The 27,957-nt window shown below is 41.2% G+C and overlaps 2 long non-coding RNA genes across 2 annotated transcripts in view; one reads left to right on the top strand and one right to left on the bottom strand.

The window, feature by feature from the left end:
• Positions 1-27,953, top strand: part of LOC309625411 — a 28,913-nt gene extending 960 nt beyond the window's left edge. The window contains exon 2 of the long non-coding RNA XR_014242507.1: positions 81-27,953. This is a non-coding gene — a long non-coding RNA (uncharacterized lncRNA). The remainder of the gene's footprint in view (positions 1-80) is intronic.
• Positions 1-27,957, bottom strand: part of LOC309625419 — a 606,027-nt gene that overhangs the window by 435,966 nt on the left and 142,104 nt on the right. The window lies entirely within an intron of this gene.

Raw genomic sequence — 27,957 nt, 5'->3', positions numbered from 1 at the left:
CCCTAACTCATTTATTATTCTTATTTGATTACCTGCTCCCTACACCGTAATATCAGCACCGCTGAACCCTCTACCCACAGCACCTGGAACAGGTTCTTGGCCCAGTAGGCAGGCGCTCCATGAATTCGAGTCGAATGAACAAAGCAGCATTAGATGATGAGAACGAGAGAGACACTTTTCCCCGTTCTACGACACACGTTTTATTGATTCTGGACCTGCGCTGCATCTTACAACCGATGTACGTATGTGACGTTGCCGTTTGCTCCCATCCTCCCTGAAAAGCTGTTAGCACATCAGGGTGCTAATGTTATAAACCGTGTCTTAGCATCCATGGAGGACACCAAACCTGATCCTGAGCTCTCTAGCTTAGCTGCCTCTAAATCCAGGATGCTTTTGCTGAGCAATGAGGAGGAGGGAGGCACATCAAAGGGCATAAAACAAGGAAAGCAGTGCCGAGAAATAGCTGGAAGGAAGGGGGAGCACAAGGGGCATCAGGAGAAGGCAGGGTGGGCTGGCAGTGGTCTTCCTCGGGTGCTGGGCGGTATGAACTGTCCTTCCTCTCCTGCCGCCTTCATCCCACCTTGGGTGTTTATTAATGTGCCAGGAGCAGCTGTGTCGCCTCAGGTGTGCCAGAGACCATACATGTGAGGGCCTACAGCACTGGGGTGGCAGGGCACGTGGGCAGTCCTCTGCCTGCCGGAGTCCTGGGCACGGCACGAAGGTGAAGGCTCCGCTTAGGGACTTCTTGGGTTGGAACAACGGCTTCAAGCATCCTGCCGAAGTGTGGTTCTGCGGCGTCTGTGTCAGAACCAATCAAAGAGTTTGCATGATAGGCAGTTGCTCGGGAGGCAACCCCTCCACCCCAGAATGGGCCTCCAGAAGCAGCCCCCAGAATCCGCCTTTTCATAAGCTCCCCCCGACCCTCCCACTGCCCCCCCCACCACCCCCCAACATGATTCTTTAGGTGAGTGGTTTTCAAACTTAACAAATGCAAATGAGCGAATGATCTGATTCACTTGGGGACCTATCCCAACTCCAGGCAGCTTCTATGACAAATGGGAACGGAATCCCACAGGCCACTGCTGGATGAGCTGTGGTGAGCTCCCAGGCGGGCAGGCAGGGCAGGGCCTGGGGGGACCTGAACGGAGCTCGGCTCTGGGGCGTTCGCTGCCTGTTCCTGGCTGCAGCCTGACCCCTGGTGGTCAGAGCGAGGGGTTTGGTCGGAGGGCCCCGGAGCATTTGGCTATTTGCGATGCCAGGAAAAGTTATAACAAACTCCACCTCTGCTTGCAAGAGGTGGGATTGCCAAGACTGGGATGATTTGAGGAGGGGTGATACGCAGGTTATGGATTTTCTAAATTCCTTGTTTTGCCTCCATCGTTGACTCGTCTTGTCAGTGTCCCTCCGCAGACATCTCTAGGCGGCATTTTAGCTGCATTTCTGCATCTCCTTGGAGGGAGGAGAGGGGGAGGGAGAAGGACAGGAAGTTGGGTGTTTTCACAATACATTCTTCTTTTTAAGGTTGGGGGCGCGGCCAAGGTTAGCAAACTGACAACCAGACACAGGTGTGCCTGTGGCTGTTGTTATGCGTGCCGCTGCCTCTTCCTCATTAGCGCAGGTCCCACTCTGCCTCTCACCTGGCCGGCGCACCTGAACCCACTGAGGATGGAGCGAGACGGCAAAATGGCTGCACCGCTGCGGCAGCCCTTCCTCTGTCCCTCGGGGTCTAGGAGTGGCTCACTCAGCGGCCGGACACTGACCCCGTCAACTTGCCGAAGCTCAGGCCCTCCCAGGATGCAAGTGGTCATAAAAAGAGGTAATTTAAAGAAGTCTCTCCAGTGATATATTGCCCTCTCCTTTTCCTTTTTAATTCTTGGCCATTTATAACCAACAGAAAGAGATCACCTGACTTTAGTGATGAATAATAATGTGCTTTGCATTTCCAGAACTGAAATATAGAGCCCAAATCAGAGAGCTATGATTCTTTCGGCCAGTGACCGCAAAGCAAGATGAGTTAGTGTAATAAGGGCAGCAAATGGAGAGAGGAGAAATTTCGACCCAGAGAGTCAGTGGAAGGGAAGTGGCCTGAGAAGCAGCACCCTGAGCTGCTGCGGGGTTGACCACGTGCAGTCCAGTTATTCAGGTGTTTAATACACATGACTGAGAGCCCTCTATGAGGAAAGCACTGAGCTGGATGCTAGGAAGACAGAAAAAAGTAGGACGTCTGGCTCCTACCCTCAAGTTATTTTCAGTCTTGCAGGAGGCAGTGGAAAGACGCCTAAGCCAAAAGTGATCAAACTATTTGGACTATGAATTTATCTGGCACGTTTAGCTCTTTGATTCACTACGTGATCATCATTGCTGTCACTCTCATTCACCGAGCGCACAGAATTTTATTTAATTCTCACCATAATCCTACCCGTATTTATTATTATGCCCATTTTATAAATGAGGAAACGGAGTCCTTAGATTAGATAACGTGCCCGAGGTCAAATAGCTGGGAAGTGGGGGAGCTGGCATCAGCCTGACTCCAGAATCCGTGGTCACCCAGCAGGTGACAGTGTCCTTCCGGGCCTCCACCTCCAATCGTGTTTCTGCCGCTCTCTTGCTAGGGTCCACTTCTCACATCTCACTTACACTTATCTCTCCACACTCACCCACCCTAGCATCCTTTCCTCCCATCCCCAAGGATAAGGCACGCAGCCATCGAAGCTCATTCATCACTCTACCCCTTCTCCTCCAGCCCTTAGGACTCTGTCCACTCACCTCCTTTCTCCTGCACCCTCAATTCGTCATCTCTGCTCGTTCCTTCCACTCAGCCCGTGAACGTGTCAAAGGCTCTCCTTCACTAAACAAACCCACAAACAAATAAAACACGCCACAACAAAAGCTTCCTATATCATACACCTATTAGAACAGCTCAAATAAAAAATAGCGACAATACCAAATGCTGGTGAGAATATGGAAAAACTGGATCTCTTGTAAATTGCTGTTGGGAATGCAAAATGGTACAGTCTTCTGGAAAATAGTTTGGTAGTTTCTTATAAAATGAAACATATGCTTACCAGGTGATATAGCAGTTGCATTCCTAGGCATATATGCCAGAGAAATGTGAACTCATGTCACAAAAATGTCTACGTGATGTTCATTGAAGCTTTATTTCTAATAGCTCCAAACTGGAAACAACCCTAATGTGTTTCAGGGAGTGAATGGCTAAACTAACTGTGGTATATCCATATGATGGAATATTCCTCAGTAATAAGAGAAACAAGCTCTTGATACTTCCAGCAATGCTGATGTCGTGGGGGAAAAAACTGAATGAAAAAAAGCCAGGCTTAAATGTTACACACTATATGGTACCATTTGTATAATGTTTTCAAAATGACAGAATTACAGGGATGGTGAACAGATGCATGTCGCCAAGGGTTGGGGCATGAGGGAGCTCTTTCTGGTGATGGAACAGTTCTGTATTTAACTGTGGTGGTGGTTACACAAATCCATGCAGATGATAAAGTTGTGTAAAACTATTCATACACACACGTATGAGTGCATGCAAAAACTGTTGAAATTTGAATAAGGTCTGTAGCTTGTAGCAATGTCAATGTCCTGGCTTTGAAAATACATACTACAGAAATGTAAGACGTTGCTACTGGGGGAAGCTGGGTGATGGATACATGGGACCTCTCTGTACTGTTTTTGCAACTTCCTTTAAATCTACAAAAACTTTTTAAAAGTACAATGTACTTAAAAAACAAACAAACAAAATCCCAAAGCTTCCTTTATCCTATATCCAGTTCAGCCCATGGGCCATTACCCCATCTCTCCCCTCCTCTGCCCACCCAGGACCATCCAGAAGGTAACCTGCCCTCACCGTCTCCACATCCTCACCTTCCGTTCATTCTCCAGTCCCCTGCCATGTGACTTCTACAACCTCCCCATCGCCAGATACTGTGGAGAGTTTGCAGTCTTTATCCTTGGGCCTTTCTGCTGCTTCTGAAACCATTGTATCCTCCCTCCTTGGGGGCGGGGGGGTGGTCTCTAATCATTTGGTGTCTATGGCAATGCACTTTTCTGCTCCTCCTTACGCCTCTCTGACCAATATTCCTTCTCTGTCTCCTTTGTGGACTTCTCTTTTCAATAGCTTGTCTTCTGCTCCTTATCCCTTAAATATTGATGTTAAGGGATTGACACTGACCCACTCCTTGACCCGCTGCTTTTCTTCCTCTTCACTCTATTCCAGAACAATCTCATCCACTCTCTTGGTTTTAACTGCACTTACCTGTTGCTGTCTCCCAAATCAGTATCGCTAGCCTAGGCCCTCCCTCAAGCTTTGGCTACGTCTATCCACCAGGCTGCGTTCATCTCACCCAAATGTCCTCTGAGCACTTCAGAGTCAATGTGCACAAAACCTTTATCACCTTCCTTCTAGATCAACTCTTCCTCCTATAAGCTAGAAACTTAGGAATCACCCTTGATCACACACATTCAGTTGGTTGATGGGGTCCTCCTGAGTGGGCCTAAATGCTCATCTCTATACCTTTTACCACCGTCCTGGTTCAGGGCACCATAATCTCCTGCCTAAATTACTGCCATAGCATCTGAACTGGTTTCCCTCCACACAGGGAAATCCTTCCTAAATCTGTCCTCCGCCTTAAGGGTGGAGCAATATATTTAAAATATGAACTGCCTTCATCAAACTCTGTAGTGGTTCAGTCCATCACTTAGAGGCAGAACCCCAGCCTTTTAACATGGCACACAGGCCCCTCTATCTAGCAACTGCCTATTGCAGGGGCTGTTTTTCAATGCATTTCACTCTCTAGCAGGACGGGACTGCCTGTGGGTGTCGCTTGCGCTTTGCTGTTCCTCCCTCCCGCCCGTCAGGCAGTGCTGTCCAAAGAGAGTGTCTTTCCTCATCCCAGCCCTACTCCTCCACCCATCTAGACTTACCTACTCCTGCTCGGTCTTTGGGAACCATCTCTCACCTACCCTCTCCACCCCTCCTGTTTACATTGCAATTATTTGTCTATGTGCCTATAGCACATTTCCTCAAAATTTAATAGGAAGGATGATGATACCAGATTTAAGTTCAGGTCTTTGAATTACTTTAAGCAATCAAAATACACTCTTGCTTGCTAAGTGAGATTTATGAGCTACTGAGGAGGTAGGACAATGCTTTAGGTTCCATACATGCCTTTCGTAAGCTGTGAGAGGAGGAAGGACGTGGAAAGAAGATGATCGCCCTACCAGCAGAGGGTGACATAGAGCCGTGGCTTGGAGGCTAGGCGGGACCACTGCAGCCCAGGCCAGGTGTATCCAAGGTGAGCTGGAGATTAAAATCGGCTCCCATAACCCTGTATCGGCATAACAACGACAATGCACAATGTCTGAAGTGAAAGATATGCAGCAGCAGAGAACATGGGGGCAAATGTGAAAAACATGCCCTTGTCATTATGGGAAAAGAAGTAAGAAACACACTTGGATCTTCGTATGAGTAGAAGAGGAATCCAGGATTTTTAAAGTCTAGTCAAGGCTCAAATAGACCCTCGATCAAGGATGGAGACCCCCAAGTGTAGCCCATTTTGGAGTTACGAGCTCGACAAGAATATGGACAAAAAGGGAGGTGACAAGACCAAGTACAGACACCAAGAAGGCAAGTCCTTCAGCTTCTAAGCAACCCTCCTGGGTCTCCCACTGCAGTCTCCCCTTCTCCCATCATCTTTCGTGCCTTATCAGAACTCCTTTCATGCTCTTTGATTTGTCCTTACCATTTTAAGAGGGAAGGAGGCAACTTTTTAAAATGAATGCATTTTCGTCTGATTTGAAATATGCCTGGTTTCAGACTTCCACTGCTTTGCTAGCCTTTCTCTTCTGAAAGAAGAGAGTTGTGTGCCATCTTGTGGTGGAGGGCTGCCACAGCAACAACATTGCACCCACAGCCTCCTGCCCAGTCCGGCACCACCGGGGTTACCAGATGTACGGCTCTGGAAAGAGTTCTGGGTCAGGGCCCATAGCAGTCAGAGAATGTACCCGTGGAGAGACGCTGGGGGCTGAGCTGGTCATGAATAGCATTGGAGTAGGGTCCAAAGAGATTTTTCCTGATCTCCCAACCAATATGATTTTATCTTTTGGTGCCATTTTCCCTAATTGATAAATGAATTCTGATCCGTGATGGTGTTCTTGCACAGTGGCAAGAACACCAGGCTGAGCTAAGCCCCCTGGTGTCTAATCGCCCCCCCATCACAGACCAGCCAGGCGAGCTAGCAACAGAGAACGGTGAAAAGGGAATGGAATGAGGGCCAGGAACTTCCTACTCAATCGCTACCACAATCCAATGTGTTACCCTGGGGAAACTGTTGTACTGAGCACCTCCCCTGTGTCAAGTGCTGCCAAGGTGCTTTTCCTATTTCTTCCTCATGGTCATCCTATGGGATAGTGGGTCTACACGTGAGGAAAGTGAGGCTCAGCAAGAGGGAGTCACACACCCAGGGAGTGATGAGTCAGGTGTGACTCCAAAGCATATGATCTTTACATTTTAAATGTATTTTCTTTTTATAATTTTTGTCATGTGAATGTGAGGGGGGGATTGGAGGGTCACACATAGGCGCGAGAGCTTGAATATATTGTGTCCCTTGATAACAGGGCAAGCCCAGTTTCCACCTGAGTGTTCGGCAAAGCTACAGATGCTGGGCTGTTACTTTTTAATCCCCTGTGTATTCTCACTTCTCCCCATCTGACTTTGTTTCTAAAGACGTTTTAAGAGATTGAGCCACCTTAGCTTCAAAAAGCATATCCTTTGATTACTGAAGATAAAAGATACGACCTCGAGAGAGAACACTGTCTGTGGGATTAATAGGAAAATGAAGTCTTCTACGGAGAGGACAAGATGTTCTCCCTGCTTGATGTACTTACTGCTTCTCTAAGGGCTGTCACTACAGGGTCTCACCTGATACAGCTCCCTGTGGTTGCGAGGGGCTTGTTGTCAGAGTTTCCATTTGACCCCTGAGGGAATTTGGGTTCAGAGAGATTAAGAAATGTGTTTGACACTATATATAAAATAGATAAATAACAAGGACCTACTGTATAGCACAGGGAACTATAATCAGTATCCTATAATCTATAATGGAAAAAAATCTGAAAAAGAGTGTATATATGTATAACTGAATCACTTTGCTGTACATCTGAAACTAACTAGTTCATTCTTTTTTATTGTTGAAGAATAGTCCCTTATATGGATACACCACAATCTATTTATTCCCTTGGTGATGGAAATTTGGATTATTTCTATTTGGGGGCTATTATGAATAAAGCCGCTAAGAACATTGACGTGCCAGTCCTTGTAGTAGACATAGGCTTTCATTTCTTTTAGGTCAATACCCAGAAATGGAATATCTGGGTTCTGTGATAGGTGTATGTTTAAGTTTTTAAGAAGCAGGGAAACTGTTTCCCAGAGTGGTTGTACATTTTACAGATCAGCAGCATATGAGAGTTCCAGTTTCTCCACATCCTTGACAACACTTGGTATGGTCGGTCTCTCCCATTTTATACATTCTGTTAAGTATGTAGTAATATCTCATTGTGGTTTTTTTTTTTTAATTTTTTTTCCGCCTTTATTTTTTTACTTTTTATTTTTAAATTTATTTATTTATGGCTGTGTTGGGTCTTCATTTCTGTGAGAGGGCTTTCTCTAGTTGTGGCAAGTGGGGGCCACTCTTCATCGCGGTGCGCGGGCCTTTCAGTGTCGTGGCCTCTCTTGTTGCGGAGCACAGGCTCCAGACGTGCAGGCTCAGTAGTTGTGGCTCATGGGCCTAGTTGCTCCGCGGCATGTGGGATCTTCCCAGACCAGGGCTCAAACCCATGTCTCCTGCATTAGCAGGCAGATTCTCAACCACTGCGCCACCAGGGAAGCCCTCATTGTGGTTTTAACTTGCATTTCCTTGATGACTAATGATGATAAATATCTTTTCATGTGCTTACTAGCCATTCATATATCTTCTTTAGTGAGGTGTCTATTCAAATCTTTTGCCCATTTTAAAAATTGGGTTGTTTGTCTCTCAAGTGTCACAGTCCTTTGTTTCCTAATGCTCATAGTTTGAAAACCACTGTTTTTTTTTTTTTTTCTAGTGTTTTGGTTGCTTTAGGCAGGAATTGTAAATCTAGTCTCTGTTATTTCATCTTGACTGGAAATGGCAGACTAATTAACCAAGGTCTTTGACCCCCAAAGCTGTGCTCTTTCCTTAAGAAGCCTGATGTAAGAGAGAGTGGGTAAAATCTCACCTTTAAAAAAAAGATTTCATGAAAAATTGTTTCAATAAATGCTTAAAACCCCATCCCTCACTCCCTGTTGAGTGGTTCCTATACATCAAATTTTAAATTCCCAAGTTTTGATTCTCAGACATTAAATCTATTACTTTGATTCAGTTCTTTATTATGGAAAGTCACAAAAATTAATCTCATGCCAAGTTTACTCATTTGAAGGTGATGGAAAAGGTACTGTTTCCTCTGTAGTTCTGATATTTCATTGATTTCCTAATATAAAGGACATTAGCCATTTAGTCTGAAAAGTACGAATTTTTCTGATAAATCTTATCTTGTCCCCAGACAGAAAGTAGAATCCAGGACTGTGGGATATTGGTGGCGCTAAACAGAAACACTAACGATTTACCATATATACTTAGCTTGACTTCATTAACTTTTTGGAAATGAACGTGTTGGGAAAGCGAATCTAATGTCATCCATTAAATAAGAAAAATGGAAATTAGATCATTAAAGTGAATGTGGCTGGTGCCAACGTGAACACAATGAAAAATGCTTTATTACTCTTCCTTATTTCAAAGCAGCCCTTTAATTAAAATTTCTTCCACCAGCAAAACTAATTTCACAAGTTTATACAGCCAGCATATTTCAATTTACACTTCTTGAAAGTGGTCCTTTTGCATTATAGGGATTTTTTTTCTTACTTTTTAAAAAATAAATTTATTTATTTGGCTGCGTTGGGTCTTTGTTGCTGCGTGCTGGCAGCAACTCTTCGTTGCAGTGTGCAGGCTTCTCACTGCGGTGGCTTCTCTTGTTGCAGAGCATGGGCTCTAGGTGCACGGGCTTCAGTTGTTGTGGCACGTGGGCTCAGTAGTTGTGGGCTCTAGAGCACAGGCTCTGTAGTTGTGGCGCATGGGCTTAGTTGCTCCGCGGCATGTGGGATCTTCCCGGACCAGGGCTCGAACCCATGTCCTCTGCATTGGTAGGCGGATTCTTAACCACTGTGCCACCAGGGAAGCCTCCATTATAGGGATTTTTTTAAAAAACATCTTTATTGGAGTATAATTGCTTTGCAATGGTGTGCTAGTTTCTGCTTTATAACAAAGTGAATCAGCTATACATATACATATATCCCCATATCTCCTCCCTCTTGCGTCTCCCTCCCACCCTCCCTCTCCCACCCCTCTAGGTGGTCACAAAGCACTGAGCTGATCTCCCTGTGCTATGTGGCTGCTTCCCACTAGCTATCTATTTTACATTTGGTACTATATATAAGTCTGTGCTATGCGGCTGCTTCCCACTAGCTATCTATTTTACATATGGTACTATATATAAGTCCATGCCACTCTCACTTCATCCCAGCTTACCCTTCCCCCTCCCCATGTCCTCAAGTCCATTTTCTATGTCTGTGTCTTTATTCCTGCCCTGCCCCTAGGTTCTTCATAACCATTTTTTTGTTTTTTTTTTTAGATTCCATATATATATGTTAGCATACGGTATTTGTTTTTCTCTTTCTGACTTACTTCACTCTGTATGACAGACTCTAGGTCCATCCACCTCACTACAAATAACTCAATTTTATTTCTTTTTATGGCTGAGTAATATTCCATTGTACATATGTGCCACATCTTCTTCATCCATTCATCTGTCGATGGACACTTAGGTTGCTTCCATGTCCGGGCTATTGTAAATAGAGCAGCAATGAACATTGCGGTACATGACTCTTTTTGAATTATGGTTTTCTCAGGGTATATGCTCAGTAGTGGGATTGCTGTGTTGTATGGTAGTTCTATTTTTAGTTTTTTAAGGAACCTCCATACTGTTCTCCATAGTGGCTGTATCAATTTACATTCCCACCAACAGTGCAAGAGGGTTCCCTTTTCTCCACACCCTCTCCAGCATTTATTGTTTCTAGATTTTTTGATGATGGCCATTCTGACTGGTGTGAGGTGATACCTCATTGTAGTTTTGATTTGCATTTCTCTAATGATTAGTGATGTTGAGCATCCTTTCATGTGTTTGTTGGCAATCTGTATATCTTCTTTGGAGAAATGTCTATTAAGGTCTCATTATAGGGATTTTATGTTTATTATCCAGGAAGGAAATGAGACCTAAAGGCAAGGGAGACACCTCAGCATGGTGGGGTGACAATCGTCCTGCTCAGCTCGGGCAGACATAAGTGAATGGTAACATTTTTAGTTCCTTGGACCCCGTTTAGTATTATCTATTTTTCACATCAACAGCAACTCTAAGAATTATTATTGGCGGTATCAGGCTGACTCTGGATTTTATCCCTCCTTGAATGTGTTGATGAAAGTAGAAACCTGAGTACCAGTAACATTTCCAGTTGCTGGCTTCTGTGAAGATGGGGCAGCCGAAATTCGATAACTGTTCAGAATATTAATTTAAGCTTCAACCTGACAGCCAATGATCACTAGAACATATAGTACTGACCCAGCTGCTCAGCTTTCCTAGAAATGACTTGATTACACAGTTAGAACAGCTGCTGGAGCTAGCCAAAGACACAGGGGGAAAAAAAAACAGTCAAAGGAAAAATAAGGCAGGATTAATTTGTGGTCTAACTCATTAAGACCTCCCACTGTCATCCTTTGCCAAGCCACTGAACCTTCACTTCTTAGAAAATGATCACATGCCTCCAGCTACTGTTATTAGTTTCCATGATTTTGCAGAAATCATAACACCCACCCCTAGGAATCATTAAAAGCTCTGGAGCATGTAATTTGTTCAAAGTGGGAAAAGCTTTCCCAAGGAGGCCAGGGATGGTCCACAGGGCTTTGGCCCTTCTCTCTGGTGGTGGTAAACCACCTGTACAAGTGGCTACACATGCCCAGCGTACTGGTCACATTTCTGCCATCCTCCCCTCCCCCTTCTTCTTTTCTCATCTTCTTTCTTCTCTCCTCTTTCCATCTTTCCTTCTCCTTTTCCTTGTCACCCTCTGGATGCTGGAGTGAGGTTGAAGGTGAGGCGTCAGGGACATAGCCAGATCTGAAGCTACTGACAACGCACTTGAGTCATCTGTACCCATCACTCAGTTAATCCTTACAAGAACCTTAAGAGGAGGCATATCTCCCCATTACATAGGTAGAGGAATTGTGGCTTAAAGAGGTTATGTCATTTCTTTAAAACCATCAAACTTGTGATTATGCAATTTCTTTCTGTTTCCAAACCTCTCTTCTCTGCTCTGCTCTGTGATGCTGAGGCTAGGACTCTGCAAATCACGTTTCTGCTTTGTCTGTGGCTCTTTCTTGGCATGTGAGAAGGACAGTCTAAGGCTAGATGAGGAAGAAGGGACTTTCTTCTCCCTGCTTGCTTCCTGGTACTCTCAGCATCACCCCAGTAATGGTTTTTCACCTCAGCAGCAGCAGTAATTTTCCACCTTCCTAGAACCAGCCCCTCAGAAATACCAACATCAGTTAACTGGCACCCCCTTCCCAGAGGTCTGGGTCCCAGTTATAAAGGGCCCTACTCTGAGCTTCTGGGTTCTAATAACCTTATCCTCTTCTCTTTGTGCCACTAGCCTTGGGGGCAGGAACTGCTTCCTAAAGTTACTATCTTTCTGGTGCCCCAATATTTCCTTTTACCTTTTCAGGCCTCTGACACCCTTTTAACCAATTCCCACTATTAAATTCTTTTCTGTTAAAATTATTGGTTTGGTTTCTGACTACTACACATGGGAGCAATAAGATTCAGAAACAAGTATGTCTGACTCCAAATGCAGGCCCTTGATTTTTGTTCTGTGCTATTCCCCTCCACGCCCACCCCCATTTGCAAGCTGGTGACAAAGATTCTTTGCTTGACCAAACTTTACTCAAGCTCTTGAAACTTCTCCTAGGCCATCAGTGCACTGCCTAGTTTTACCAAGAACCCTGCTAAGTTAGTTTAACCAGATTCCTCTACTCCCCTTGATATCTGATCACCCTGGATATCTGATCAGTTCAGTGATGTCCCACCAAGTAATGTCTGATCACCCTGGCCTGCTTTCAGCAAGAATCCTGTTAGGTCAGTTTAGCCAGAACCCCCTTTATCCCTAATGCTTCCTCTTAGGGATAATTTTCCATCCACTGACCCCCTGCTCCCTGCTCCTTGGCTACAACTCCCACTTGCCTTGAGCCCAGTCTCTCTCTCCCACTGTAAAATCCCATTGCCGTGGTCCCTATACCCTCATGATGGTCCTGAATAAAGTCTACCTTACCATCTTTAACAAGTGTCATTAAATATTATTTTCATTAACATTGACACTCGAAAATCAGTTTGAATCAAGTGTAACTAGGAACTCAAGTTACAGTCTTTTGGTACATCTTTGGGGGAAAGTCCTAAACATTACTGTACTGATTATTGAAGATTCCACTCACTGTTAAATGGTTTGGAAAGCACCTGGCCTACCGTAAGTGAATATGATAGCCTCAGCTAAGTAAGATGGAGCGCTGATTAATATGTTCCTAAAAAGATCACAGAATTGGCACATTGCAAGTCACAGCAATAATGGGAATTTACCAGCTCTGAGTTTTGACTGGAAATCTCATTTCTATAAAAGCAGAACATATGATATATTTTTGACCTTGTCTTGGTGATAATTGCATTTTGCAGAGGAAGAGGAAGAAACAAAAAGTACTTTCCTCCTAGATTTAATTCTGACCTCCCAGGAAGAACTGGTTATTGAAGCAGGAATACAGGAACCTAGAGGGCTGGGAATCAGGGAGTGTCTTTCACATGGGGGATTAAAATGTCCAAGAAAAGCAATTCTGGAGAGGCTCTGACATGAATCCTAAATGTCAGTATACAGCTCTCAGAAGCTCAGAGGAAAGTGTAGTCTAGTCCCATAACCAGACAATCAGAAAGAGAAAACTGTATAAGAGGATGACAGGATCTCAAAAATAAAATTCTAAGGATGTAAGAGTGTGGCTCTTGATGAGGAGTGAAAGGGATTGGCCTCCAAAAACACCAGTGTGCCTGCACAGAGAGCAGGTTCATGAGCTTAACATATCAAAGGGCAAAAGATGGAAGAAGTATACAGCTGATGATCTGTGAATGCCTCTTTGTTTCAGGTACTGTCTAGAGGGGAGCAACCCAAGTCACTGCCTTCCATATACTTACACTTCTGGGGAGGAAGTGTAATAAATAAACAAGCCAATAAGTAAACAATAAACCTGTCAATATATAAAGGATGACAGGTAAGTACAATAATGTTATATGTGTGCACTAAAACCTTTGAAATTGACAATATTCTACCATTTTTGACCTACAAGAAGGGCAGTTTCATATAGTGCCATCTGCAGTAATGTTGGGAGGGTGAGATTCTACATAAGGTTGTGAGAAAAGGCCTCTCAGAGAAGCTGACATATGAGTAGAAACCTGGACACAGTGAGGAAACGAGCCATGTAAAAAGCGTGGGAAGAGTGTTCCAGAAAGTTATAAGGGAAAAGCAAGTTACAAGATTTTGAGGGATGCTGGGTCTGTGTCAGGACCATCCAGAGGCCCAGTGTGGATCCAGTAGAGGTGTGGAGGCAAAGAACAGTAAGAGGTAAGATGTCAGAGGCAGCCAGAGACAGAGACAATTCACATAGGGTCTTACATGACCTACAGGTCGTGACAAAGACTTTGAGTTGGTATTCTGGGAATAAAATAAGAAACCCTTAGAAGTAGGAGAGCAGAGGTGATATGATCTGAATACTATTTTTTAAAGATCCATCTTGGGAACCCTATGGAGATTAGCCTATAGAGGGGCAAGCATGGAAGCAGAGTGACCAGTTAGAAGATTGCAGGAATCCGGGAAGGAGGTGACGGCCACAGGGGAAGGTTGTTAGCAGTGAAGGTGGCGAGAAGGGGAAGTGGTAGGCTTTAGGATGTATTTTGAAAGTAAAAGTGGCAGGATTTGCAGATTGCATTCGACCTAACAGTTGAGAGTGAGGAGTCAAAGATTACAGCAAGACTTTTGGCCTGAGCTACTGCAGAAAAGATGGAACCATTTACTGAACTAGAAAAGAAAGAAGGTGGACATTTACTTGGGTGGAAAAAATAAAGAGTTTGACTTTAGGTATGTTCAATGCAACATTCTTCTCAGACAACCAATCTGAGAGGCTATATAGGCAGCTGGATAAACAAATTTAGAGTTTTGGGGAAAGGGCAAGACTGGAGATATATATCTGGAAGTTATTAGCCTACAGATTTATTTAATGCATGGACCTGGTAGAAATCACCTAGGGAATGAATGTAAATAGACCGGAGAAGAGGTCTAAGAGTGCCAGGGGACCCCAACCAGTTAGAGGCTGTGAAGAAGGGGACCCCTCACAGAAGCCACAGTCCTATTTGGAAAATGGTCTTTTCAGAAGGTATAGGGAAGCTAGAGAAACATCCACAGGAGAATCTTCAGGCTGTAGCAGTTCAAAGAAATATGAGGGCTGAACTCCAGAGAACCACTCCCTCCAGTGAGATAAACCCCTGTGCTACCTGCACCTCTCCCCAACCCCAAGTGACAAAAGTCAGTTCTACACACCAAACATAAGCAAGTCTGTCAGCCCAGATATTTCAGGTATAAAAAACCCTCTTGCCATTCCCATGGGCACAACAATTATAACTAACAAATACTCACCAAAATGCAGGCCACCTTCTGGAAGTTTTTCAGAAAGCAGCTTCCTGCCCAAGGTGTAAAAGGTCTGGGTACAAGGAAACCCAGTGGGCAAATTCCCAGACAAGCATTGGCAAAAATACTAAAAGACAAATGATTAAATTAATTAGAAGACTAAACAGGGGGAAAAACAGGAGAATTCAACTAGATTGTCAAAGGTGACGTAAATTGCAAATAAAGAGCCATTCCGGGCAGTGCTGTTTGGAGACTACCTCTAGAATACTGTTATAAACCCATAGAAAAGCCCTCTGGGAGAGACCAGATCTCTGTCTCCCAGGGCATTTAAGTGTGTCACCAGGACTTGCCCCTCTGGCTACAGAGCTGGGTAGGGGATCTATCTGCCCATCCCAACCTCCCTCAGATACCCAGAAGAATAAGAGACGCCCAGCAAGAGAGGACCCAGTTAGGTACACCAATCAAAACTGCTTCTTGACTCAGGGTGCTTCCACCAGTTGCAAATTAATGTTTCCATTCTAAATATCTATGTAGATAGATAGAGCGACAGACAGACAGACAAATGCTGGTCTTGGGGTCATGGGATGTGTACAAAAGGTATTCAGAGTTGATAGATTTAAAATACAAATAAAATACAGTGTTTACCTTGTGTATTACTGGTGGGAATGTAAAATGTTTAGCCCCTGTGGAAAACACCATGGCAGTTCCTCAAAAAACTTAAACATAGTATTACCATAGGATTCAGCAATTCCACTTCTGGGATTCTTTTCACTTCTTTCAAAAGAAATGAAAGCGGGGATTCAAACAGATATTTGTACATCCATGTGCATAGCAAATTATTCGCAATAGCCAAAAGGTAGAGGCCATCTAAATGTCCATCAACAGATGAATGGATTAAAAAATGTGGTATATACATCCAATGGAATATTAGCTTAAAAAAGGAAGGAAATTCTGACACACGCTACAACAGGGATGAAACTTGAAGACATTATGCTCAGTGAATTAAGCCAGCTACAAAAGGACAAATACTGTATGATTCCACTTATATGAGGTACCTAGAGTAGTCAAACACACAGAGACAGAAGGTAGAATAGAATGGTGGGAGAAGGAGGTATTAGGGAGTCACTGTTTAATGGGAACAGAGTTTTAGTTTAGGAAGATGAAAAAATTCTGGAGATGGATGGTGGTAATGGTCGCACAGAAGTGTGAATGTACTTAATGTCACTGAGTCGTACACTTAAAAATGGTTAAAATGGTAAAAACAAAATTACAGTATTCAAAGAGTATAAAGTTAAAAAAATGATTAGCAAAGGTGTCTCAAAAGAATTACTAAAATTGCTTACTTGGAAACAAAAATCCCATTGTTAATATTAAAGAAGACATCTTTTAAAAATATGTAGGGGTGTGTGTGTGTAAAAGTTGGTGTGTATGTGTTGACACAATACTTTTTGTGTGCATTGCCTTTAAGATTCTATTTCTTCTCTTTGTGTATGTGAAAGCTATAAATTCATCAGTGAAAAATTACAGATCTCAGTATGGTTCTGAAAGCTAGGGGACAGGTGTGCTGGAGGAATAAAACTGGACTTTAAATAATTAAGCCAAAATGATTGTGTTAATTAACTTACATCCTTATCATTAATTTTTCCCCTGACTTTTGGGGAAGGAATAGTTTTTGTCTCAAAAGCAGACTTTAGTGACCTAATGGTATGAAAAGCAATCAGAGATAATGAGGTAAGGAAATTTAAACGGAAACATGCCAGCAATTATTAGTTTAATTGAAAGTTTTTATGATTTTGGCCTGAACTCAGTGCTTTTTCCTGCTGGGCTATAATGTGGGCAGGGGAAGAGTAACAGTTTGTTTTTCTTTTTTAATGAACGTATTCACTAAGTAATTTTGAAGCTTTTATTGACTTAAAAATTAAAAGTCAGTAAAAACAAGTATTCTAACAATTTAAAAATCTGTCATATTTCAGTTGAGAGATTTTCTTTTCTTTCTTCTTAAGCCGAGATGTAATTGACATGTAACATTGTATTAGTTTAAGACAGACAAGTTTAACTAACAACCATCACCACACACAGTTACAACTTGTTTTTTCTTGTTATGAAGACTTTTAAGATCTACTTCCTTAGCAACTTTCAAATACTGTGTACAATTCAGTGTTTTTAACTATAGTCACCATGTTTGTACTTTATTTCCCAGAAGTTATTTGTCTTTTAACTGGAGGTTTGTACCTTTTGACCCCTTTTATCTATTTCTCCTCCCTACCCCACACCTCTAGCACTACTAATCTGTTCTATGAGTCTATCATTCCATGTAAGCTTTCTGAGTAAGAAAGTAGCCTTGTATTCTGTAATCTTGTATGCACTCACTAAAAAATCTTTATATGCATTTTATCACATTTCAAATTAATCTATCTGCCAAAAAGAAAACCTTGTGAGCAGGATTTGCTTTGCCTAGTAGGTTATACTTCTACATTTTAAGTTTCTGAAGAAAAAAAGAAGTCCTTTATCTTATATCTTTAGTGCCCTAACAACTGATCATTAAAATAAAATACTCCTCATTAAAAAAAAAAAAAAAAAAAAGGAAGCAAGGGTGAATTAGTACAGGCTCAAAAATAAAATGAAAGAATGTTACCCTAAAAATTCAGATGTTATAAAAACTCCCTAGGGGTCAGAGCAGGAGGAAAGAGGAAGTCTTTATACAGCAAGGAAAATAAAAAAGAATGAAGGAGAAAACACCATAAGATTTTTAAAATAAAAGATAGGGAATTGACGTCTTACGAAAGATGATATCTAAATGGCCAAGCACTGTATGAAAAAATGTCCAGTTGCATTCATCATAAGGAAAATACAAATCGAAACCATGTGGCAATACCACGATAACCCCACCATGATGGCTAACAAGAAAAAGATGGAAAATATCAAGTGTTGGTGATAATAGGGAGCAAATGGAACTCTTTGACATTAATGAGGGGTGTGTAAGTTGGCACAACTGCTTTGGAAACCTGTTTGGCATTATATACTGAAGTGAAGCATATGCTAATTTATGACCCAGAAATTCCACTCCTAGGAGCCAACAGCAATGCGTACATGTGTTACACATGTTCACCAAAAGACATTTACAAAAATGTTTATAACAACAACCAAAAAAATGTTTATAACAGCACTATTTGAAGTAGACCCCAAGTGGACAGATGTTCAGCAGTGGGACGGATAGTGTGGCATATTCGTACAGCACCGAGAGTGAGGGATCTATCAGCTAACCAGCAACAATGTGAATGAATTCAAGAATATAGTGTTGGGTGGCAGAAACCAGACACAAAGGAGTACATCCTGTATGATTGCATTTATTGAAACTATAAAAATTGGTAAAACTTATCTATGCTGTTAGAAGTTACTAGACTCTTGCTTGAGGGTGTGGGGTAGAGACTGAAAGGGAATGCAAAGGGATTTCTGGTTGTTAGTCATGGTCTCAGTCTAGGTGCTAGCTGCATAGATGTAATCAGGTTTTTAAAGTTCATCGAGTTACGCACTTATGTGCACTCTCCTGTATGTATAGTATATTTCAAAAAATGTTTGAAAAATAAGGAGGGAATGAAAAAATAGCACTATTAACAGGAAAATATAAAAATGGGTTCCAAAACAGGGGCTCTTCTTGTCATTCTAGGGCTGCCAGCCCGAAAGATTACCGTGGTGCCCCGGGAGGGTGGGCAGTAGAGGTTGGGTTTTGTTTTCCTTTTCTGACAGCTGGTGCTACTCTTGGATAGTACCAACCAGTAGATCATAGACTCTGCACTGTTTGGATTTAATTTCTGGACATCTGAACTGAGGGTCAAGAAGGAAGGGCGAAAGAAGGAAAAAGAAAAGCATGACCACCACACTTTCCCATGAAGTTTCCACTATGTATTCTGTTTGTAAATCATATTAGTCACCCTAAAACCTAAAATGAAGCCATCAGCCCTGTAATTCAAATATAGGATTTGGTGTGATACCATGTAACATAAGATGTCAAATTTGATAGGAATATATACAAATCATGTATATGTATGTAAAAGTATATACAAAAGGGTTGGAAAGTTACCTATGTATGTAACAAAATATTATAAAAACAAAGGGAAGGAACAAGAACAGGTACATTGAAAGCATCAACATGAGCTAATGCTCTAGGCAAAGTTTCTCAGCCTCAACGCTATTGACATTTGGAGCCAGATAATTCTCTGCGGAGGTGGCTCTTCTCTGTATTGGAGGTTTTGGTGGCATCCCTGGCCTCTATGCATTAGACGACAGTAGTAAACACCCCCAGCGCCAGTCAAGTCATGACAAGTAAAAATGTCCCTGGATAAAAAGCCTCCTGGGGGACAGATTCACCCACGTTGAGAACCATGCTCTATGGTATGTTGCTGCTTTGGTGCTGTCACTCCTGCAGCCAAAGTCGAAGTCACATCCAGAGTGCAGCATTGACTCCACCTTCTGACCCATCTCATTTTTTTCCACTAAAAGGAGCCAGAGTTCCTTGGAGGATGTTGGAAGGAAAGCAAGATAGGCTGAAAACATTTTGAAACTATCAGAAAGCAAGAATACTTTTGGAAAGCTCTAGATTAGTGTTTGGAAAAAAAAGAAAAAAGAGGATTCCCACTGTTAAGGTAGAAAAAAACTAAACAAATTTATAATAATAATTAATAGTAATAATTGTAGTGGTAGAGTCAGCTGGAATAAGTTATGTCTGTCAAAAGCATTATGATACAAAAATGGGCAGGTAATATAAAGTGTATATAAGGAAGTTTGTGGTATACACAAGTTTCCAATATTGTTACCACCCTCCAAAAACTGTTTACTAATCCATTTAAACTAATAAAACTTCTGCTCTAGTTTTAGACAATATCTATTATACCAGCCACAAATGGTAAATAGAAATAGGAAGGAAACCATTTTTAGGATTGCTTATACAAATCTTCCAATTTTAGAGTTGTTCGTGAGTCTTAAGTGGGGGATTACTAGGATATATATTGACCATTCAGAATAGAAGTGAAGTTCTCAGGTCAAAAACTGCTGTAGCCATTTTGCTGCCATGAAGGGAATGGGCATGATGATAAAGAAAAAGCCAAAATGTGTGAAAAACCAAGACTGAGAGTTTGAGTCTCTGGATCTTACTGTACCTGAAGCCAGGGCTAAATTTGGACTATTCAGTTATACACAGCAATTCTCTCCAAGTTTACTTTTTAAAATTTAAGCCAGTATGCAAAGAGTTTTTGATCACTTGCAACATAAATGGTCCTAACAAATACAATATGTTCAGAAAATTTTTAGAATGATACGCACAAAACATGAAACTCAACAATACAGTTGCCTCTATGGAGAATCACTGGGAGTCTAAGTTAGGAAAGAAAGACCTACTTTCCATTGTCTATATAAATGAACTGTTTTTATTTTTTGTTTGCTTTTTACTTTTTCAATTGGAAAAAAATGGTTGCTAAAATTTTTAATAAACATGTCTTAAATCTGTGGTTTCCTAACTTAAGACTAGTTGCATCCAAATCACCTCCAGGAACTAGTTAAAATCATAGGTTCTCCTTTGGAAAATCTGATTCAGTAGGTCTGGGGTAAGACCCAAGAACCTACACCTTTTAAATTTCTCCAGCTGATTCTGAAATCCAGCCACCTTAGGACATCATTCTAGTGTGTGGTTCTCAGCCCTGGCTGCACGTTGGAATAAGCTGGGAGAACTTCCAAAAGTACCAATGCATGCGTCCTGCCCCAGAAGAATCACACAAGGCTCTCTGGGGATGGTACCTTATAATGCTCCCTAAGCTATAATTTTTTAAATTGGACAATACCAACTGCTGGAGAAGACATAGAGCAACTGGAACTCTCATACACTGCTGGTAGGATTATAAATTAATATAGCCATCTTGGAAAATGTTGGACAGTATCTACTAAAGCTAAATATATACTTTCCTTATGACCCAGCGATTCAACGGTTAGGTATGTGCCCAAGAGAATTTGGCACCAAAAGACATGTACAAGGTTATTCACAGAAGCTTTTTTCATAATAGACAAAAACTGGAAGCAATCCAAGTGTCCGTCAATAGTTGAATGAATTTCCAGAGTCAAGACACAAGAAACACTTAAATTTTTTTTAGTTTTTTTTTTGAAGTATACTTGACTTACAATGTTGTGTTAGCTTCTGGTGTACAGCAAAGTGATTCAGGTATAGATATAGATATTCTTTTTCATATTCTTTTCCATTATGGTTTATTACAGGATATTTAATATAATTCCCTGTGCTATACAATAGGACCTTGTTGTTTATCCATTCTATATACAATAATTTGCATCTGCTAGTCCCAAACTCCCGATCCAACCTTCCCCCACCCCCTTTCCCCCTTGGCAACCACAAGTCTGTTCTCTCTGTCTGTGAGTCTGTTTCTGTTTCATAGATAAATCCATTTGTGTCATATTTTAGATTCCACATATAAGCAATATCATGTGGTGTTTGTCTTTCTCTTTCTAACTTACTTCGTTTAGTATGATAATCTCTGGGTCCTTCCATGTAGTGGCAAATGGCATTCTTTAATTCTTTTTTATGGCTGAGTAATATTCCATTGTATATATATACCACATCTTCTTTATCCATTCATCTGTCTATGGACATTTAGGTTGTTTCCATGTCTTGGCTATTGTAAATAGTGCTGCTGTGAACATAGGGGTACGTGTATCTTTTTGAATTATAGTATTGTCTGGATATATGCCCAGGAGTGGGATTGCTGGATCATCTGGCAACTCTATTTTTAGTTTTTTGAGGAACCTCCATACTGTTCTTCATAGTGGCTACACCAATTTACATTCTCACCAATAGTGTAGGAGGGTTCCCTTTTCTCCACACCTTCTCCAGCATTTGTTATTTGTAGACTTTTTAATGATGGCCATTCTGACCAGTGCGAGGTGGTACCTCATTGTAGTTTTGATTTGCATTTCTCTAATAATTTGTGATGTTGAGCATCTTTTCATTTGCCTATTGGCCATCTGTATGTCTTCTTTGGAGAAATTTCTATCTAGGTCTTATGCCCAATTTTTGATTGGGTTGTTTGTTTTTTGGGTTTTGTTGTTGTTGTTGTTGTTATTGTTATTGAGTTGTATGAGCTGTCTGTATATTTTGGAAATTAAACCCTTGTCGGTCTCATCATTTCCAAATATCTTCTCCCAGTCCATAGGTTGTCTTTTTGTCTTGTTTATGGTTTCCTTTGCTGTGCAAAAGCTTTATAAGTTTGATTAGGTCCCATTTGTTTATTTTTGCTTTTATTTCTATTGCCTTGGTAGACTGACCTAAGAAAACATTGGTATAATTTATGTCAGAGAATGTTTTGCCTATGTTCTCTTCTAGGAGTTTTATGGTATCATGTTTAATATTTAAGTTAGAAAGACTTAATTTAATTTTATTTTTTTATTGTTATTTTTAAAAAAATATTTATTTATTTAGTTATTCACTTATTCATTTATTTATTTATTTTTGGCTGTGTTGGGTCTTCGTTGCTGCACACAGGCTTTCTCTAGTTGCGGCGAGCAGGGGCTACTCTTCGTTGTGGTGCGCAGGTGTCTCATTATGGTGGCTTCTCTTGCTGTGGAGCGTGGGTTCTAGGTGCGTGGGCTTCTGTAGTTGTGGCATGTGGGCTCAGTAGTTGTGACTCACGGCTCTAGTGCGCAGGCTCAATAGTTGTGGCGCATGGGCTTAGTTGCTCTGCAGCATGTGGGATCTTCCCGGACCAGGGCTCAAACCCGTGCCCCCTGTATTGGCAGGTGCATTCTTAACCACTGTGCCACCAAGGAAGTCCCGAAGGGCTTAATTTTAAATAAATGTTTAATTTATATGTAATATATATAGCAAATACATTTTACAAAATCAAGAGCTACAAAGAGTTGTATGTAGACAGTGAATTTCTGTCTCATCCTTGCCCTGTAGTCACTCAGTTTCCCTTCCCAGAGGAACTGTTAAATTTTTTCCAGAGATATTCCATGCATGTATAAACAGATCCATTTGCTTTACCCTGAAAAGAAGTCAAACAGTAGAATAAATAAACTGTGATATATTCATATATTAGAACACTAAACAGCATATATAATATACATACAACATATAAGTATACATACCATTGATGAATCACATAGACATTATATTCAGTAAAAAAAAAAAAGTGCATAAGAATGTATACTGCATGATCTTATTTATATGAAGTTTGAGAATGGGCAAAATTTGTCTGTGGTGATAGAAGTCAGGAGAACGATTACCCCTAGGGAGGCTTCTAGGGTGCTAGAAATGTTCTATATCCTATCTGACGGTGTACACAGGTAAGTGCCCTTGTAAAAATTCATTAAGCTTTCCACTTAAGATTAGTACACTTCACGGAACATATGTCATATTTCAATAAAAAGTAAAAATAAAAACAAACAGGAAAAAAAAATAATGACTCTAATGTACAGCCAGGATTGAAAACCACTGTTTTGTAGCCTCCAGCCCCAAAACAGCATTTAACAAATAGGTCACACTCTGCTTTGTTGATGGTATCTACCTTGTACCTCTTATTTCTCTGAAATCCTTTCAATTGACCCCACTGAAACTTGCCTCCTCATGTATTAATCCCCACTGGCCTGGGGGTTAGTGGGAAGGAGTGAATTAAATGCTGTAAATATCCAACTACTTCTCTAAACTTCTATTTTGAATGATAAGAATTTCTTATACAGTGATACCACTGGAAGAGATAGCTGAAAAGAAAATTTATCTGGATATTCTCCTCTCGTGATTATTTTCTAAACTGCAATATGGATGATCAGTTTCCTTTTAAATATTGTACAGTGAAGAGGTTTCTTAACATCACTGGCTGAAAGTGCAATTGATCTTAAAATATCTGTTCCTGCCTTCAAATTATGCTCACAGCTATCTGACTAGGATGCAAATTTCATTCATAGCATTACAGCCCCAGCTCCAGCACATTATTGATAAAGTGCTGTATTTCAGGAGGGAACCAGCATGGTGCTGTTGTTCCCTGCCCAAAGCTGGCCAAGGCTTTTCTCTCTGATGCCAGTATCTGACATGAAAACAAATGGTCACATTTTACCTTCAGATTGAAGATGCCCTTTCAGTTCCTGGAATGAACAGAAATCCTGTTCAAGATCGGGATTATGAAATTCTTAAAACCTCCAATATTTAAGGTTGGAATCGTTTTTTCAAGTAGTGGGCTTATCACACACCCTAGAAAATACCCTTTCCTTATTTCAGCGATACTTATAGCAGCTATTCTGTTTAAAGCACTGTGGTCAGAATACAAAACAAGTAAGGCCCAGCCTTAACCCTCATGGGGTTCATCAGGGTCGTGTGACATGTGCAAAAGTAAACACACTATGGTACAGACTAGGCACGGGTTAAAACAAAAAAAAAGTAGTTCAGACAAAGTGCCCCGAGGGTTCAGATGTGGCTGGATCACTTCAGATTAGGAGGAAATGACCAGAAGCCCCTCTTGCCAGTCTCTGTCTCATGGTACATCTAAACAAAGAGCAGTCAGAGGGCAAAAGTAGCTGAAAAGCCATGCAAGCCCTATGCAACCTCTTGAAAAATGTCAAAGAGAATACACGAGATTGACTAGAGTAAATCCCGTGTCCCCTCCATTTCTATTTCCCACACTCTCTGACTCTAAGAGCCAAGCAAGCGAAAGGACGGAGAGTGAGAGAGGCCGTGCCAACACTGTGCTAATTACTCTTGTCCTATAGCAGATGGCTTATGTCATCCTCTACCATGAGACTGACATTATTGCACCTCCTTCTCCTCTGCCCATCAAAACAATTTAAAAAAATACTAATAACCAGCACTTGGATGATACTAATGATATGGTTAGTCTCAGTATTTTATCTTCATTTAATTTTCACAACCACTCTGTGAGGTAGATGTAACTCATGTCCATTTTACGGATGAAGAAACCAAACCACAGAGGAGCCAAGTAGCTTGGCCAGATTCACACAGCTGGTACATGGGAAAGGCAGACCCTGAATCCGGACTCTGAGTTCATGCTCTTCAACCTCTAGATTAATAATCTAGAGATTGAAGGGCATGGTTCTGCTCCTTGAGAAAGTCTCCCATGACCACAGGAGCTCACGCTTACAATCCATATTCAGTTAGTCTCAAAGTATTTCTTTATGTTAATCTCTTGCCTTAAACCAAAGCGATCCTGAGCAGGAAGAACAAAGCTGGAGGCAGCCTATGCCCTGGTTTCAAAACATACTACAAAGCTATAGTAATCAAAACAGTATGGTACAGGCATAACAGCAGATATTTAGACCCCTGAAACAGAATAGGGAGCACAGAAATAAATCCATGCATATACAGTTGACTGATTTTTGACAAAGGTGCCAAGAATACACAATTGGGAAAGGATGATCTCTTCAACAAATGGTGTTGGGAAAACTGGATATCCACATAGAGAAGAATGAAACTGTACCCTTATCTTACACCATATGCAAAAGTCAACTCAAAATGGATTAAAGACCTAAACACAGGACCTAAAACTACTAGGAGAAAACATAGGGAAAAATCTTCTTGACATTAGTCTGGCCAATTATTTTTTTGGATATTATCCCAAAAGCAAAGGCAACAAAAGCAAAAATAGACAAATAGGAGTGCATCAAACTAAAAAGCTTCTACACAGCAAAGGAAATAATCAACAGAATGAAGAGAAATCTACGAAATGGGAGAAAATATTTGCAAACGGTACCTGCTGAGGAGTTAATATCCAAAATATATAAGAAACTCAACTCAAAGCAAGAAAATAGATAACCTGATTTAAAAATGGTTAAATGACCTGGATAGACATTTCTCAAAAGAAGACATGCAAATGGACAACAGGTACATGAAAACTACTCAACATAGCTAATCAACAGGGATATGCAGATTAAAATTATGAGATGTCACCTCGCACATGTTAGGATAGGTATTATCAACAAGGCAAAAGATAAGTATTGAGGATGTTGAGAAAAGGGAACCTTTGCACACTGTTGGTAGGAATGTAAATTTGTACAGCCATTATGGAAAACAGTATGGAGGTTCCTCAAAAAGTTAAAAATAGAACTGCCATAGATTTGGCAATTTCACTTCTGGGTATATATCCAAAGGAAATGAAATCAGTATTTTGAAGAGATATCTGCACTTCCATTTTATTGCAGCATTATTCAGTATGCCAAGATATGGGAACAACCTACGTAACTATCAACGGAAGAATGGATAAAGAAAATGTTGTGTGTGTGTATATATATATATATATATATATATATATGCTCTAATATTATTCAGCCTTTAAAAAGAAGGAACTTTTGTCATTTGTGACAACATGGCTGAACCTGGTGGACATTATGCTAAGTGAAATAGGCCAGACACAGAAAGGCAAATACTGTATGATGTCACTTATATGTAGAATCTAAAGAAGTCAGACTCTTAGAAGCAGAGTAGAATGGTGGTTTCCAGGGACTGAGGGGTGGAGAAAATGGGAAAATGTTGGTCAAAGGATAGAAAGTTTCAGATATGCAGGATGAATGAGCTATAGAAAGCTAATGTACAGCATCACGACTATAGTTAACAATAGTGTGTTGTATACTGGAAATTTGCTGAGAGTAGATTTTAATCATTCTTACCAAAAAAAAAAAAAAAAGTAATTATGAGGTGATGGATATGTCAGTTAGCTTGATTGTAGTAAACATTTTGAAATGTATACATATGTCAAAACATCATGTTGTAGACCTTAAATACATACAAGTTTTCATTTGTTAATTATGTTTCTATAAAGCTGGAAAGAAATACGAGTAACATGAATATGTTACCATTCATGTGTGTGCATGCCATCTCCACTTCTACACTATAAGCTATTGAGGACAGTCTATGATTTCCAGGGCCCATTAGAAATCCAATATTGTCAGAGTGCCTGACCAGAGTTATGGACTCAATAAACATCTAATTCTCTTTTCCTGTATCCCACCCCTCCCAGTGTCTAGCACAGTGCTATATCCATATTTGATGCTTCAAAAATATAGCTTGAAGACAAAAAGGACACAAAATAAATTTACTTCAGAATTTTAGGCCTAAGCTCTATATATGATTTTCATCTCTCAGACTACACTTTGCATATTTTGTGCTGTAAAACAAATAATAATGGCAGGAAGGCTTACTACAGAACTTTCAGATGAATTATGGCAGACTAATAGCAATCTTGTCCTGAAATAACATCTGAGCTAATGCATTAGTATGATTACCCTCAGCCTCTCAGTGAATTTAAATCATTTTTTCCCCTCCTCTCTCTCTCAGTAAGAGCAATGATTAACCCGTTTGCGAAAGAATGGGAATGGAAAAATAAGACTCACAGGCACAGAATATGACTGATGGTCAGAGAGAGGGGCTAGCAATGCCCACAGAGGTCTGCCCTGGGCTCCCAGTTCCTTCCCCTAGCTCTGTCCCACTCCCCTCGCCACATGGTCTGTGTGCTTTGGGCTCTGTGTTCTGTCATGTGTAGTGGGAGCTGCTGGATTTCCTGCCCAGGCTCTGATGCTATAAATCATGGCTACTCAGGGCTGAGTGTGCTGTGTGCCAAGATCGGAATTGCCAGCATCCCGAATCCTGCAGACAAGCTTCCGCTGTAGGCTTCTCCTTTGGATCTGAAAACTGCCCTTGTGAAAAACAAGGTATTTAAGTACTGGGGGTGTCCAAAGTTTGCTAGGATGAAGTTGACGCACTATTAAACCAGGAAAGCTGAACTTTGGATGATTTTGAGGTTACTTTTTAGGGCATTAGATGTGTGATTCAGCTTTACAGACATAGGGGTTCTATCTTAGGGGAACACTTTCAGAAGCTGAGCAAGAAGCACATAGACGCCCTCTTCTGCCTAAAATACTCCTCACATAATCAACTAAGTCAAGGCATTTTGGTGCAAGGATGGTGCCTTAGGGATCGTATGTATCCCTTCCTCTAGCACCCTCTGCCCTGGAGCCTAAACCCCAGGCCCAGCCTCACCCCTTTGTGTTCTGCACCAACAAAGAAAAACTAGATCAACCAACTACTAGCAATAGATAACATT

This window comes from Balaenoptera borealis (genome assembly GCF_965194805.1).
Source record: "Balaenoptera borealis genome assembly, chromosome: 3".
NCBI classification, from domain to species: domain Eukaryota; kingdom Metazoa; phylum Chordata; class Mammalia; order Artiodactyla; family Balaenopteridae; genus Balaenoptera; species Balaenoptera borealis.
This window is presented reverse-complemented; position numbering and strand designations above follow the sequence as displayed.